Source organism: Lepisma saccharinum, chromosome 4 (genome assembly GCF_977018435.1).
Source record: "Lepisma saccharinum chromosome 4, izLepSacc3.1, whole genome shotgun sequence".
Classification (NCBI taxonomy): Eukaryota; Metazoa; Arthropoda; class Insecta; order Zygentoma; family Lepismatidae; genus Lepisma; species Lepisma saccharinum.
Window position 1 is genome coordinate 89,319,474 of NC_139232.1, and position 14,016 is coordinate 89,333,489.

At 35.9% G+C, this 14,016-nt stretch overlaps 1 long non-coding RNA gene across 1 annotated transcript; it reads left to right on the forward strand.

Moving 5' to 3' along the window:
* The first annotated feature begins 2,409 nt into the window (after positions 1–2,409).
* LOC145987258 (uncharacterized) lies at positions 2,410–6,647 on the forward strand. The gene is made up of 3 exons (XR_014441643.1): positions 2,410–2,483; positions 4,574–4,688; positions 6,421–6,647. It is a non-coding gene; the product is annotated as an uncharacterized LOC145987258 (long non-coding RNA).
* The last annotated feature ends 7,369 nt before the right edge of the window (positions 6,648–14,016 follow it).

Consider the following 14,016-nt stretch of genomic DNA (forward strand, 5'->3'; position numbering starts at 1 on the left):
CTGTTACTGACTGACTTAATGTAGTTACATAAAATTGTATTTAAGAGCGTTTATGAACTTTGTGTGTAAAAAATTTATATTAAAAATGTATATTATGTACTTATAATGTATGCTGGGCATAAACAGCCATCTGTAAAGCTGTAAGTCCAATAAATATTTGTTGAGTTGAGTTGAATGTTGCTGGATAATGGAAGTGATTTTGGAAATGGGAATGTGTTAATTTGTGTAGTCAAGAACAATTATGATCTTAATACAATTTTGTTTGTAATAAGGAGTTTAATTGCGAGTGCAAGTGTAATATATATTAACATTAACTGACATCTAAATATATTTTTTTGTGTGCGAGAGTTAGTAAGGTTTACGTAAACATATCCTTATCTGATTTCCCACAACCTGAGGGCTTCAAAGTAGGCTGATAAGTTTCATGTTCGCCGTCGAGGAATAAAAGTAAGTAAATCCATTGAGAATAAGCCGGGGAACGTAACATAGTTTCCAATGAACGTCCTCGAGACGTCACAGGGCACTATCTGGGACGTTTTCACTGCGTGGTCACATCAGCCTCGATTTCGCGCGAGAGTGTTTCCTTCAAGGAATCGAGGTTGGTGATAACCCTTTCATTCCAATGCAACAACGTTAGCACTATCCCTCCGAGGAGACCATCGATCTTGTCCCTCATGCTATTACTAGACCAATTCATTGCTATAATACTTCAATGAAAACTTTCCACATTCTGAATTTGGAATTTTTGAAATAAATTTAAAGATAATTGCATCTACCTTTATCTCTAGCAGTTTTAAAATATGGACATCTCATCCACCACTCTGCATCTTCCCTGCAACACGTGAAACGAAAATTCCAACCAACTTTTTCATCACATTTGATTTATCGTTATGCCAAAGTTGGTAACTTGATATATAGAAGCATCTGCAAATCACTTCCGCACAATATCTCAGGACACGAGAAAAGAAAAATCTGATAAATACGGACATTTAAAAAGTCGAGTCGAGATGGTATCGTCCCCATCTTTCCCTCCCTCCTCCTATCTTTCTCCCTTCTTCCCGCTCTCTCTACTTTCCATCTTTCTACTTAGCTGGTCCAGGATATGCTTCTTTGGAATCTGATCTGGAGGTTGGCCTGATGCGACTTCAAGGTTGGGTGGATCTTCTTCTTAAGTGGATATTCTACGCCCGATTCTTTTTAATTTTCCGGTTCCGACAGAAACGTAACAATTTTTTGTTCAAAATTCTGTCAGATACAAATTCTTTATCATCTACAAGGAGATAGAAATGAAAAAAAATATCTTAATTTGATCCATCTTACAAGAACATCTCGCATAAAGAATGTCTGAAGGTATTTGTGAAATAATTGTGACCAAAATGTGAAAACGAGAAAGATATTCGTTGATATTGTATTGAATTATAGTGAGATTATATGCAGTCGCTTTTCAATTCATTTAGGTTAATAGTAACAATCAAGGTAATTCATGTAGTGTGTGTAATTAGGGGAGTCTGGTTCGGTCCCCTGAGGAAGCATATTACACAGTGTTTCGGTTCACACTTTAAACTGTAGGTCCAGTCCGAATTAGCTCTAGCAAGTTGACTTAAAAGAAACAGTTGATAAATTTAACCATTTTTATTGTGCTCGTTGTTACTTATCTCACCATCGTCATATTACACGCTCTACCACCCTGATATCGTCTCGGCAGGTGGAAACTTTCGAACAGCGTACTCCAACATACCCTGAAATAGTCTTTTGGTCGGGTACCCTATTCTACACCCTCGAATTTTCAATTTTTTTTTTTTATGAAGATTATGTGATCCTAATTGTGAATAAAAAAATTGGAGAGCGGAAAGAAGTATTTACGACTGTACAGCCGTTTAAAGTTGAGATTTTGTCGTTTGAAATTGGTGAGTCCAAATTTCCCACCGATTCCGGGCTCCGCCCCTGGGGTAAATTGACTTACCGCCCCCTACCGCTACCGCGGCCCCGCCTGTATCTATAGAGTCAATTTTAAAGGCATGTTAGAAATTGGCCGGAGTCACCTGGCCCCAACACTATTTCTCACTGTTTTCCGCATTGACACATGAAGATACAAAAAATGAAGGCTAAAATTAAACCTAGAAAGGTAACTTACCTCTTTTTACCAAAGCCACACTGAGAGAACGGATTAGTTCCAGATACAAAATATATTTGGTTCCACAAAATTTCTTACGGTCAAACAAGGTTTCGTTTCACCTACAGAGTGACTGTTCACATAAACCATTTGGTTAAGTTCTCTTAACAAACATAAGAGTTTGACGTTAGTTTTGTCCATTGAAACATTGTCCATTACATCGAAAGAAATATTTTGTTCCGTGAACAAAAACAACGTGATACTCGTACTGGCAAGTGTGACAAGAGCAAACATGGCGGATCTGCGAGCCCGTACGCTTCGAGTACCTTAAAGTGGTGGAGATTTGAAACACTAATACGTACATTTGCTGGTAAGTGTAACATTATTGATGTTAAATATGTTAAGTAGGAAATGTAAATCATAGAAATATATAAATACAGGCGTAGAAGTTCAATGCAAAATTTTGAGGTGGTTTTGTCTCGTATCTTAATTTGTAATTCTTATGCACGTAGAAAATATGTAATATCTGATCATGCTGAATATAAAATAGCTACAATACATTACAAGTTGTGCAAGCGTGTTTTACGTTAACACAGGCACAATAGCTCAGTCAATATAGCATCTTGACTACCATACGTTCGACCTGTGTTCGATCCTCGGGTTAGATGATCTGGGCCAGGCATTTTCCAGTGCAACGTCTACCGTGTTGGTTTCTATCGTATATTGCACCTTTTTACATTGTGGGGTCCGTTGTCTCACTGTACTCCGTCGAGAATTACTTTGTGTTTTCTTTTAAACGACAGATTTCGACCATTTATGTAATATAAAATTGGTTCAAACATGCGGAAAACACATGTAGCTGAGACATTTAATCCCAAAATATGGTCAGTGTAAGTAACAACTTGCCATGGCGAAGTTGTTTCGCCAGTTTTTATGAGTAAAAACCGGTTGTGTGCTCACTCAAATAGCTAAAAAACACATCGAAAATTGCTATCAGCCCCATACCTACCCCTCGTAATATTATAACTGCTGTTGTGATATGTCGTGTTGGATGCTACATTCACTTGCATGAAACTTTCAGGCTGTTCTGCTTCATGTTAAATTAACAGGTGTACTTTTCTTCACAATAACACATTTCTGCAGGCTAAAAGCAAGGGAACATGCAAAAAATATTTCATTTTCTTGAGAGGGTTCAGAGGGTTAAACACATTGTTATGTTAAAAAGGTCAAACAGTGTAAAATGAAGTTTTGAAATTTTTATTGCATTTTTATTCTTTCACTGATCAATTTTCCACAAAATAAGTATTTTAATCTTGTGCGCATGAAAATGGTGCATTGTGATAGTATGCCATTATGTTCCCTGTGCCTACTCGGATATTTCCAAGCTTTTGCCACAGAAATGGTTGATGTTCTACCTCCTTCCGTCCGTGATCTTAGCACCGAATTAAAATCACAAGTAAGCGACATGAACACAGCTAAATCAACGATAATACCTGGTAGCGCAGGGTTGCCAGGAGTATAAAGAAAGGCATCAAATGCAAGAGAGGCACAAAATTATGTGAATAGCAGTTTCTGAATTTCTTCTTTTTTTTGGGGGGGGGGCAATAGATGAAAGTCACTGGTATTACGAAAATGTATACACGTTCGGATACAAATGCAATTGTAAGGGGTAAATTGTAAAAAAAAAAAAAAAAAAAAAAAAACGCTTTGGCCCGAAAGTGGTATTTCCTTTGGTCTTCACCACAAAATATTTATTTCTTAATCGTAATGATGATTAGGTTAGGCACTAGGATACAGGTTCAGTTTTTGTTCATAAGTAATGTAGTTACTTATGGTTCGCATGAACAATCACACTTGTTTGCTCTGGTTGTTAAGTTCAGTGTGACTTTTACAAATATATATATATAATCTGTGAAAAATCCCTATGATTAGTATGTTAAGCAGTTAAATTGTGAAAGTAGCTAGTCAAGTTTGACAATTTGTTGTACCCCCCCCCCCACACACACACACATACACATATACTACATAAAGGTGATGTCAGAAGTTTTAAACTTATGGAGTTATGGTAGTTAGAATGTATTCTGAAATGGTATGTTTCTTGTACAATGGAGCTGCATAATTTGTGCTTGAAATGTGTGAATCAAATCATAATAAAATCATACTTTATACATGAATAAAATGTAATTTGGGGAGAGGGGGAAGGCTAAGCCTAATCACTTAACCCGCTCCTGTGTATTCTCGATTAGCCTGCTTAAAAACTTTCATTCATTCTAGCATATACTTAGCTTCATTTAAATTGCTGAGAAATACTCAAGAATTAATATGACAGGAATCAATGGAATTATGAGCTTAGCCAAAAATAAAATATTTTAAATTTATTTGTATCATTACTGAAGTTCAGAAATGTATTGGAGTGGAATCTGTACATTAATATTTCCTTGTTTTCTGTATATCTTATAGACAACCAATAAAACAGGTAGTCCTGGCTGGCCAAAGCAATGAACCATGTCCAGAGGTGCTAAAGCATTGCCACAATACCTGGAGCATTAGGCAGTGCTACAGCAGAAACTGGGATGTACGTATATTGGTCAGCACTTATCTAATTTATTTTTAAGCAAATAAGTTGAAAGATTTATGAACAATTTAAACTGCTCAATACTTTGGTACACATCAAACATTTATGCTTTTCTGTTTTTGATTTGGTTTCTTGTTATTTGGGTGCTACACACATCTATCTTTCCCGGGAGCTTCATTTTCCTATTTTTTGCTGGTGTATACAGTATTTCCATTGCTATTTCCTCACTATATTTTTATGATGTAATAGTTTCATAATGTTATCACATTGGTAAACGGTGGGACAGGGAGCGTTCTGTAGAATTTTTCCAAACTTCTTTTGAGGCCCAGGTAGAACGCTTGCTCAGATGCATCGAATGAGATGGGAACTATGTGTAAGTGTAACTCTTGAGTAGAGGACATTACAAGCAAACTATATGTATGATCAATGTTTCAATCTTTCCTTTATTAAACAAATTATACCTCAACAGGCAAAACTTTTTGATGCCCCCAGGTAATTACATAAATATTCATGAATAGTTGTACAATGGACAAAATACCTTAATCGGAAACTACCAGCAGGCCTATATAATATTAAGTCTTTGTGTTTATAGAGAATATGATTTTTTTATTTTTTATTTCAAATTTTACTTTGATAAAATGTTGGGAATGAATTGCCTAAGTACCATATTGGAACCATATTTTCAGATTCAAAGCATGATGTTCATGCATCAATACCAATCATAAAGCACAAGATAAATAAGCACATATTTTTCCTATTCTATTTAACAACCGTAGAGAGAGAGAGACACACACACACAGAGAGAGGGAGAGAGAGAGAGAGAGAGAGAGTAACTTTAATCGTGTTCACTTAAAAAATGTAAAATATTGCATTTTAAGTATTATTCAACCTTCCTTCTTACAACTTTGTAATTGCAAGAATTAACACATTTATTGCAATGTAAGTGTCTCACACAGAATGTGTGTGTGTGTGTTGTGTCCAAACTTTATGACAAGAAATATGTTCATTTGCTTGTAATAACTGTAAGTTATAAGAAAGAAGTTACAATGCAAGCAATATGTACAGTGTGATCAGTGGCGGCAATTGGGTTCCAAAACCAGGGGGGCAACTGCGGGGTCAAAGACAGTATGGATAAGGTTTAGCATAGTGCGGGGGCAAAAGTGATGGAAAGGGGCGGGGCAACTGCCCCCCTTAATCGCTGACACTGAGTGTGATATATAAGTATTCCCAAGCAAATTTTCCCCGAATGTGTCTATTCTTTGTTTTAGACAATGAGACCTTCAAGGAACAAAATTGAAACAACATGCCAAACAAGCTGCTGACAAACGCTGCATCCACCAGGTGAAAACCCAGCTTAAAAACACTCAGGGTGCAAGAGAAAAAAAATCAATGAAATAGTCATGGTTAATTTGCTGAGCAACACTCGTACATCCACTGCACATACAAGCGGAAGAGGATAATTTGAAAACTGTTTTGGTTAAATAAATACAAAAAGAAGTTGCAAATTCCACATGGACTAACTGGGACTAGCCCTAACTGGGATTCGAACCACTTTCTTTACTTTACAGATGTTATTTTGACAATACATTCTGCAGCAAATATTTCTTTACCTGTAAGTTCAGAATGTTTTTCAACATGTTTGATGGTCATAGAATTTTATAATTCTAATTGATCTGATGAACCAACCAACCAACTAACTCTGTTATTTATTATATTTTTCTTTCTTTCTTAGCAAATAACACCTTCCGTGAATCCACTGGAGAGCACAATCTGTTTCAAACAGTCGAGGATTTTTTTTAATTCCTATTTTGATCGATTGCCAGCTGAAAAAGTAACCAGACATGTTTCGATTCAGGAGGATATGGAACATTGAATCAATATTTACGTTAACAACTGTTGTACTTCATCCTTTGAATGTCTCCAGAAATCTAATACAGAAGAACTTTTTATATGTGAACAAAAAAGTTTTAATATGTAATGTATGTGTGGGTATGAACACAAAAAATTCATGATACTTGATTATTCCTAATAAAAATATTATTGTTCCACATCAATATGTTTAATTGTTACATGTGCAAGAAGAATTTTGGTACTCTTAAATTGCTTCTGTGGTATGTTTTTTTTAAGCATTGCGGCACCTATTTAACTGCTTGTGCTCACACGTGTAAAAGAAGTTTCTAAAATGCATGCAAGTTTCGCAGACATTTTGGAACACTAATATGTGCCTTAATTATTTCTCATGCATATATCAATGATGATATAATATTAAAATCTTTTTTTTAATTGTAGTTCGACTACTTTTTACAGCATTTAGTGCAACTGCTGTAACATTAAATCCCCCTGCGTTAATATTTTTTTGTATACTTGTGCACTGGAGTAGTGTAATGGTGGAAGAAAATCCAACTTTAAATATATTGAGAAACTTCATATCATTAAAGAAGTATTCATACTTTTTTTCCTTTCTCTCTATCATTCATTGAATATTACGATGCATGTTAAAAATACAGTGGTTGCTCACACAGTGAACATCCTGCATAACAAACGTGTGCACACAGGCTAGAACTATTGTACAGTACATACTGTATTTTCTACAACTTATATTTTGGTAAATTCATAGCATTTTCAACATTCTTGCCTTGGTGGTGTGTTCTGTATTTCCTCTACTAGTTTTTTTATGATGTTTCCAGGTCTTGAACCTGGCTTGGGAACAGACTAAAATTATTCCTGTAGTAAACTGGTTTAACACAGTGTGCCACTTAATACATGCTGTCCTGGAATGGATTGCATTCATTATGCGAGACACCATTGTGTATGTATTGTGTGTGATGTGATAGGTCTGTGAGCTGATGACATTTTGCCATGTGCTTCGCAACTACTTGACTACTGCTGCTCCAAAACACATCATGAAATATCAACAAGCACAAGTTCACGCAAAAATAACCAAAACCACCCACCCACCTTGCTAATATTTAATAACTTCCGACCACATGTTGGCTCTTTCCATTGCAAACAATCTCACCACTCTGCCTGTGTGACAAAGGGTGACCTGCATTTTATCTTTGAACACAACAATAGGGCTGATTTATATTTTTTCCATATATCGAATGGTTTAACCCTAGAACACTAGTGTACGTAAAATTTACATGTAGTGTTCCCTCAATTCCCTTCCCTACCTCTCAGATACATGTCCCTCAACCTAGCAGTGCCTCGACCAGTCTGTCGGACATAAAGAATAGAATAGAATACTTTATTAATCATTAGACAACAGGATTGCAATAAGAAGAAGGTAAGTGCTGATCATCTTGATTTTGTGTGTTATGTTGTACAATGTATGTTAATTTTGCGTGGCTCTAGTAAAACGAGAAAAATCTTTCACATAATTTTGACATTCATAAATTCGACTTGGATAGTTAGATTTTGAAAAAAAGTTTAGAAGCATGCAGTATTTTCTTGCGGGATTACAATATTGCATTCGTTCCTTATTTATAGTGTTATGAATATTTTTTTGTTTAATTTTCATTGTTTGAACTTTTCACCTTCATTCTTAATGTACATATTGGCTTGACAATCAAGACATTCTTTTAAAATATTATAGGTTTAATAAAACCATTCTTCTTTGTAGCTAGTCCAAAAACTAGAATTAATAAAACCATGTTGATACTTTTAAAAATGAAAAATAAAACCCCAATATAAGGAATATACAAAAGTTGATTTTCAAAAGGAATCATCACACTGTTTTCATGATGTAGAGGTTGTGTTGAAAATAGATTGCTTCATGTAAGTAAAATTTATGTAGTGCTAGTTACACTGTAATATGGGAACATGCTAGTGTTCTATGTTACACTGTAGTATGGGAACGTGCTAGTGTTCTAGGGTTAATAATACTTTAAGGTATTATTTGTTGTCTATAATGTCAGTGTGAAGAAATGGAATATACCATATAGATTTTGTAGCTATGGTGAATATGCCTTTACGAAACATAATGCAAAAAAATATAGCCTGATGAAATTGCAATCTGTCTTTGCAACATTCACAAGGCAGTGTCTCAAAAATAAAGTTCCATTTTTTTAGTTAAATACAGAGCATTAAGTGTAGATTTCCTATGTCCATTGTAACCGGTGGTCTTGTTTAACATGTTGGTCCAGTCTGTAGTATGTCCGACTACCATACAGGACACCTGGTTTTGGTTATGAGGATATGTGATTTTGGGAGGAAATTTTTTGATCTGTCGTAGTACAAGCAGCTATGGCACACATCCACCCTCATATCACTGGGGTTGTAAAGGAAGCTCCAGCATGGTTCTGATCACATATCCACTTTCGAAGATAAAAAGGAAATATATGGGGGTCATCCATGCCCCCTTTGCACCACCATGCCACTGTAATTAACAGGGAATTACTTTACTTCAGGATGGAAAGAAATCATTGAAGACTGGTGAAGGAGGGGGAGAACTTAATTCACACGAATACATATGTGTGTGAGAGAATTATTATTATCATATATATATATGTGGTGGCCGCGGTGGCTCAGTCGGTAACGCGTCTGACTACCATGCTAAAGGTCCCGGGTTCGATCCCCGGCCGGTTCAAATCCGGGAACTTTTCTAACGGTGGAAGCGGCCCCGGCGCCTACCCAGCGAGTAACATGGGTACCTGGGGGTTGAAGGCGGTCATGGGCGTGATGCTGATCACATCACCCCCACTCACGACCGGATCAAGAAAGTGTGGGGCGTACGCCTTCATGGCGTGGTGCTATGCACAGGGGAGCACTTTACCTTTATATATGTATATGTATATATATATATATATATATATATATATGTGTGTGTGTGTGTGTTTATATATAGTCATAGTTTATGTTAAAAAGCAGAGTGTAATTTCAGGGGGAATTTCAACCCACCAACAATTTTGTCCTACGAAATTTCAGTTGGTATAGGAAATGGTTTGCTACTTTATAAATACCCGATATGTATAAGTATGTGTGTATTATTATCTACATATGTGTATATACACACAAACATACACATCAGGTATTCATAAACTAATAAACCAGTTCGTTTACCAATTGGATTTTTGCAGGACAAAATTGTTTGTGGGGGGAAATCCCCCCCCTGTCCCCAGGATTTCACGCTTTTTAATATTTTTAATAATAATAATTCCAAGAAAATAACCTTTACTGCCAACAAGTTGATTTGGTTGATGGTACCAAGCATCTTGTTGAGAGAACTGGACCCAATTAGATACAACAAACAAATGAATTGGTTGGATGAACAAGATTAAGTCAATCAAATAATTTTGTACTCTGAACCTTCACGTTTTGCTCGCGTATAACAAACAAGGGATTTGGTTGCTGTAACTAGGATTTGTTGCAGCCAAGCAGACTTTTTTCTCAGTGCAGGCACTGAATTGCGCGTCGTAGTTAAATTTCCTTGTTGTCCTTTTCTACAGAATACCACCCTCCACTCCCTTCCCATCATAAAAAATAAGAAGTCGCAAATTATCCCATCCCACAAGTCATTTAGAAAAAGCAACCCTCCCCTTTACGGCCTGCAGTTGCCAAAAAGAAATAATTAATTCCAATTTCTGAAGTCGCATAAATGAAATCCAATGTCTGAAATGTCCAATCCGCCAATATATCACACAAATAACATATCACAATCTCAAATGTTCCCATTGCACAAGTCAATCATAAGAAGAAAAAGAAAAAAAACAGACGTGCACCTGTGACATGAATCCATCATCCGCCATCATAGAAGTTGTGAAAAACATTTTTGACGTTACGCAAGGAATTTTAATTTTATAAAAAACGTAAGTTTTGTAGCACGTAGATCTAAAAAAATTAACTTCCGCGCTATTTGCAAACACTGTTTGTAATGAGGAACTAAATATTTTCACGAAAATGTGCCTGAAATCGAGGGTGTAGAAAGGGGTACCGGAGCCTAGTCTTTGTCCACTAACTCACCAAAATATTCTCCATAAGACATTTTAAGAACTAAATTGAAGGATAAAACATAGCAAGAATGAGAGACTACAAATAGAAACAGATAGGAAGATGAAAAAGAGAAGCAGAAATAAAAAGAGAAAATATGGAAAATTCAAAGAGATACTAAACAAGAAAGAAAGAGAGAGAGAAAGGAAAAGATAGAAAAATAAAACAGAACTTTGCAATCGAAAAAGAAACTAAAGAAGAAAGAAGAGGAAGAAAAATAATAGATGGAAAAATATATAGGAATATTGAGAGGCAAAAATTGAGGAAAGATAGAAAAGATAGGAACAAACTAGAAATAGAGAGACAATGGAAGAAAGAAAAATAAGATGTATTCAGAAAGGGAAACTAAAGTGAGAAGGAAAAACAGAAAGAATGGTGAGAAGGAATAAAGGAAAGTCGAAGTGAAAAAGGTTATAAAGGGTATCAATTTTAAAAGGTAAGACTGATAGAGAGAGGAGAGAGAGATAATTTTGAAAGAAGGTGGGAGGGAGAGAGAGAGAGATGGAAAAGACGAACGAAGAAATTGAGAGAGAAGAGCAGCCATAAGCACCGAAGTAGACCCCATCCAAAAACATATTGTCCACCTATGAGCACACCCTGACGATAGTTTCCTATGACGCTACCCAATACCAAAAGTTCCAACCCAAATTACTAGATCATTTTATACTTACAATCAATTCTACAGTATTTTAAGTCTCTTTCAGGGTCATTCTTCAACGTCCCCTTTTATCCATTTTTGAGCTGCAGTGCCAAAGGTCTGCAGCAACGGTTGGCCCATTCAGACTAACTTCGGTTTTCCGCACAAAACCAAGGAACGTAATCCATGCTTGGGAGGTCAAGCGTCCTGTGAAAGAAGGCGCCATCTTGGTCTTCGATTTTGTTTTTATTTACTTCTTCCAATGTGGTCAGAATGCACAAGAAAATCTGGCACGTGAACAAACCGGTTGAGGATGAAGATGCGGCTTGCCAAGACCGGACAACATGCAGGGCATTGTTTGGAACACTAAGAAAAGCCTTTTCTTTACTGGATTCCAATCAGTTTTTCATCCGAAAGCAAACATTTCGTCTTCTGCATCGAAACTAAATGCGTCAAACCAATGGTTAGCAAGATAGAAGTGAAAAAAATGTACTGTCTCAAAAATGGTTAAGCAATGTCTCTGTAAGTTTAGTAAATATGAACAACACGACCAATCAATACATTTGTAAACTAATTTGCTAAACCTATGTAGCACTGTATTGTTTGATTTAAGTCAACTCTATGCACAGAAAGGCTAATCGTTACCGGACCTTCAGCTTAAAGTGGGACTTGAAGTGCCTCCACCGGGTATCAAACCTGGGATCTCTTTTAAAAGGCAATGACGTTACCACTACGCCATCGGGAAGGCCCTGTAGCATTGTATTTTATATGAAATGTCTCTATATACAGGATGTCATTAAAATGGCTCCCACAGGCCACAGAAATGTCTAGTGGACATCAAGTCAAACAACTGGTTTTTGTGCCATTTTTATTGGTGGTGCATTCTGTCGCTGTTACGAACACTCAAGGGGCCTACCCGATGACGCAGTGGTAGCGTCGTCGTCTTGTAATCAAAGGATCACGGGTTTGATATCCGGTGGAGGCACATTGTCGTTCGGATCCCACTTTAAAATGTAGGCCGAGTCCCGATTAGCGTTTCTGTACATAAAGTGGACTAAAAACAAAAACTCAAACGAACGCTCAAAAGAGGCAGTTTTGCCGCTGGTAGCCTATGTCTACAAACCAACATGGCATATGTCGTATCTGTGACATTGTATCCTGAAACTTTTCGTATATTAAAAACTGTAAAATGCCTGTTAACTATAAGACACAAAATAATAGTGTGCCAAAATAAAATCACCTCTTCTGTTTTCATCATAAAAACTGTTCCATCTATCAGTGGGCGAGGTAAGGAGATCAGTTGTAGAAGCTGTCAAACTACAAAAAAATATAGCAGGAAATTATGGATTGGGATGGCACTAAGTAATTATTAATTCGCGTTCTTAACACTCATTCCTAAACACTTAAAAAAAAATAGATGGCAACACTGTCTATTATTTCAAAACTGTAGCATCAGGTTACTTTCAGGACTATTAAGTATTTTCTCTCTTTTTGAAAATGCTGAATGATATTTATGTTCAAAACATGTTTGTATTTCCTCGAATACTTGGACTACCAATAATCAGGAAAGAAAGATTTAGCTATCGCACGCATTAAAATTTCACCATCCCTAATATCAACAGTGTTTCAGATATCTGTTTTTTCTGAAAACTGCTAATTTTTAATTTTGATTACTGGGAATATAGGCTAAACAGGTTAATAGTACGCTCCTCATAATGCAGATGGTGCTAAAAACATTATGTTCAAAATTACATTAAGACAATTTTTTCTTGCAGGGTATTTCTTTTGCATATGCGTTGCATTTATGTAACTGGCATATCGTAAAAACTGATGGAAATTTGTTTCTCCTATACATCTCCTCTCAAAATGGCTGTTGAATTTCGTCATACCACGTCAATGGATTTTTGAAACGACTGCTATTGTACAGTCGGCGTTAAAAGTATTTTTTTTTCAAAATTTAAGGGCCATTCCATGGTCACAGGTGGAATGCACACGCTACATTGTTTACATTGAAGTCGCTATTCTACTAAAATTTAAGCAAGGTTGTCCTTGCTGTTTCTGTGCAATTATTTATGAGACTACACACTGTTCATTAAACATAACTATCCTTAGAATACTTTCGTAGATTCATAGCGAAAAGTGAACAATTTCTTTGTGACGGGTTGAACTTTATTTAAATTTCTGTGAATTTTCAAGTGATGGAAAATAAATTATTTAAGACAAAGAGAGACTTTTTGATATTCCAGTGAAGTTGAAGAATTCAATTTTATTTGTTGTTTTAAGTACACTTTATTCACAGAAAGGCTAACAGTTAAAGGATACATTATTATTTTTATTATTATTATTATTATTATTTGGTGTCACGGATTGGACCCAACACAAAACAAAACTAAATCAATAATTTTAAAAAACATGCAAATACCCTATACTATTATCTAAATTATGTATACTTGAATTTCTATTGAAATGACAATTTTGGACTGTTGACTCACAAGATATAATAAAATTTAGCATTAGACATTTAATTTTGAAAATAGAAATTCAGGGACACAATGTCATGGAATGCCCTAAGTGGTATCTAAACCTTAATACCCACACAATTGAAATTGCAATGAAATTATCAGGGTTGATAAAGATCTAAGAATGTAACTTCATATGGAGGCCAGAGTTGGAAATATAACTATGCTATACAGTTTATGCTGA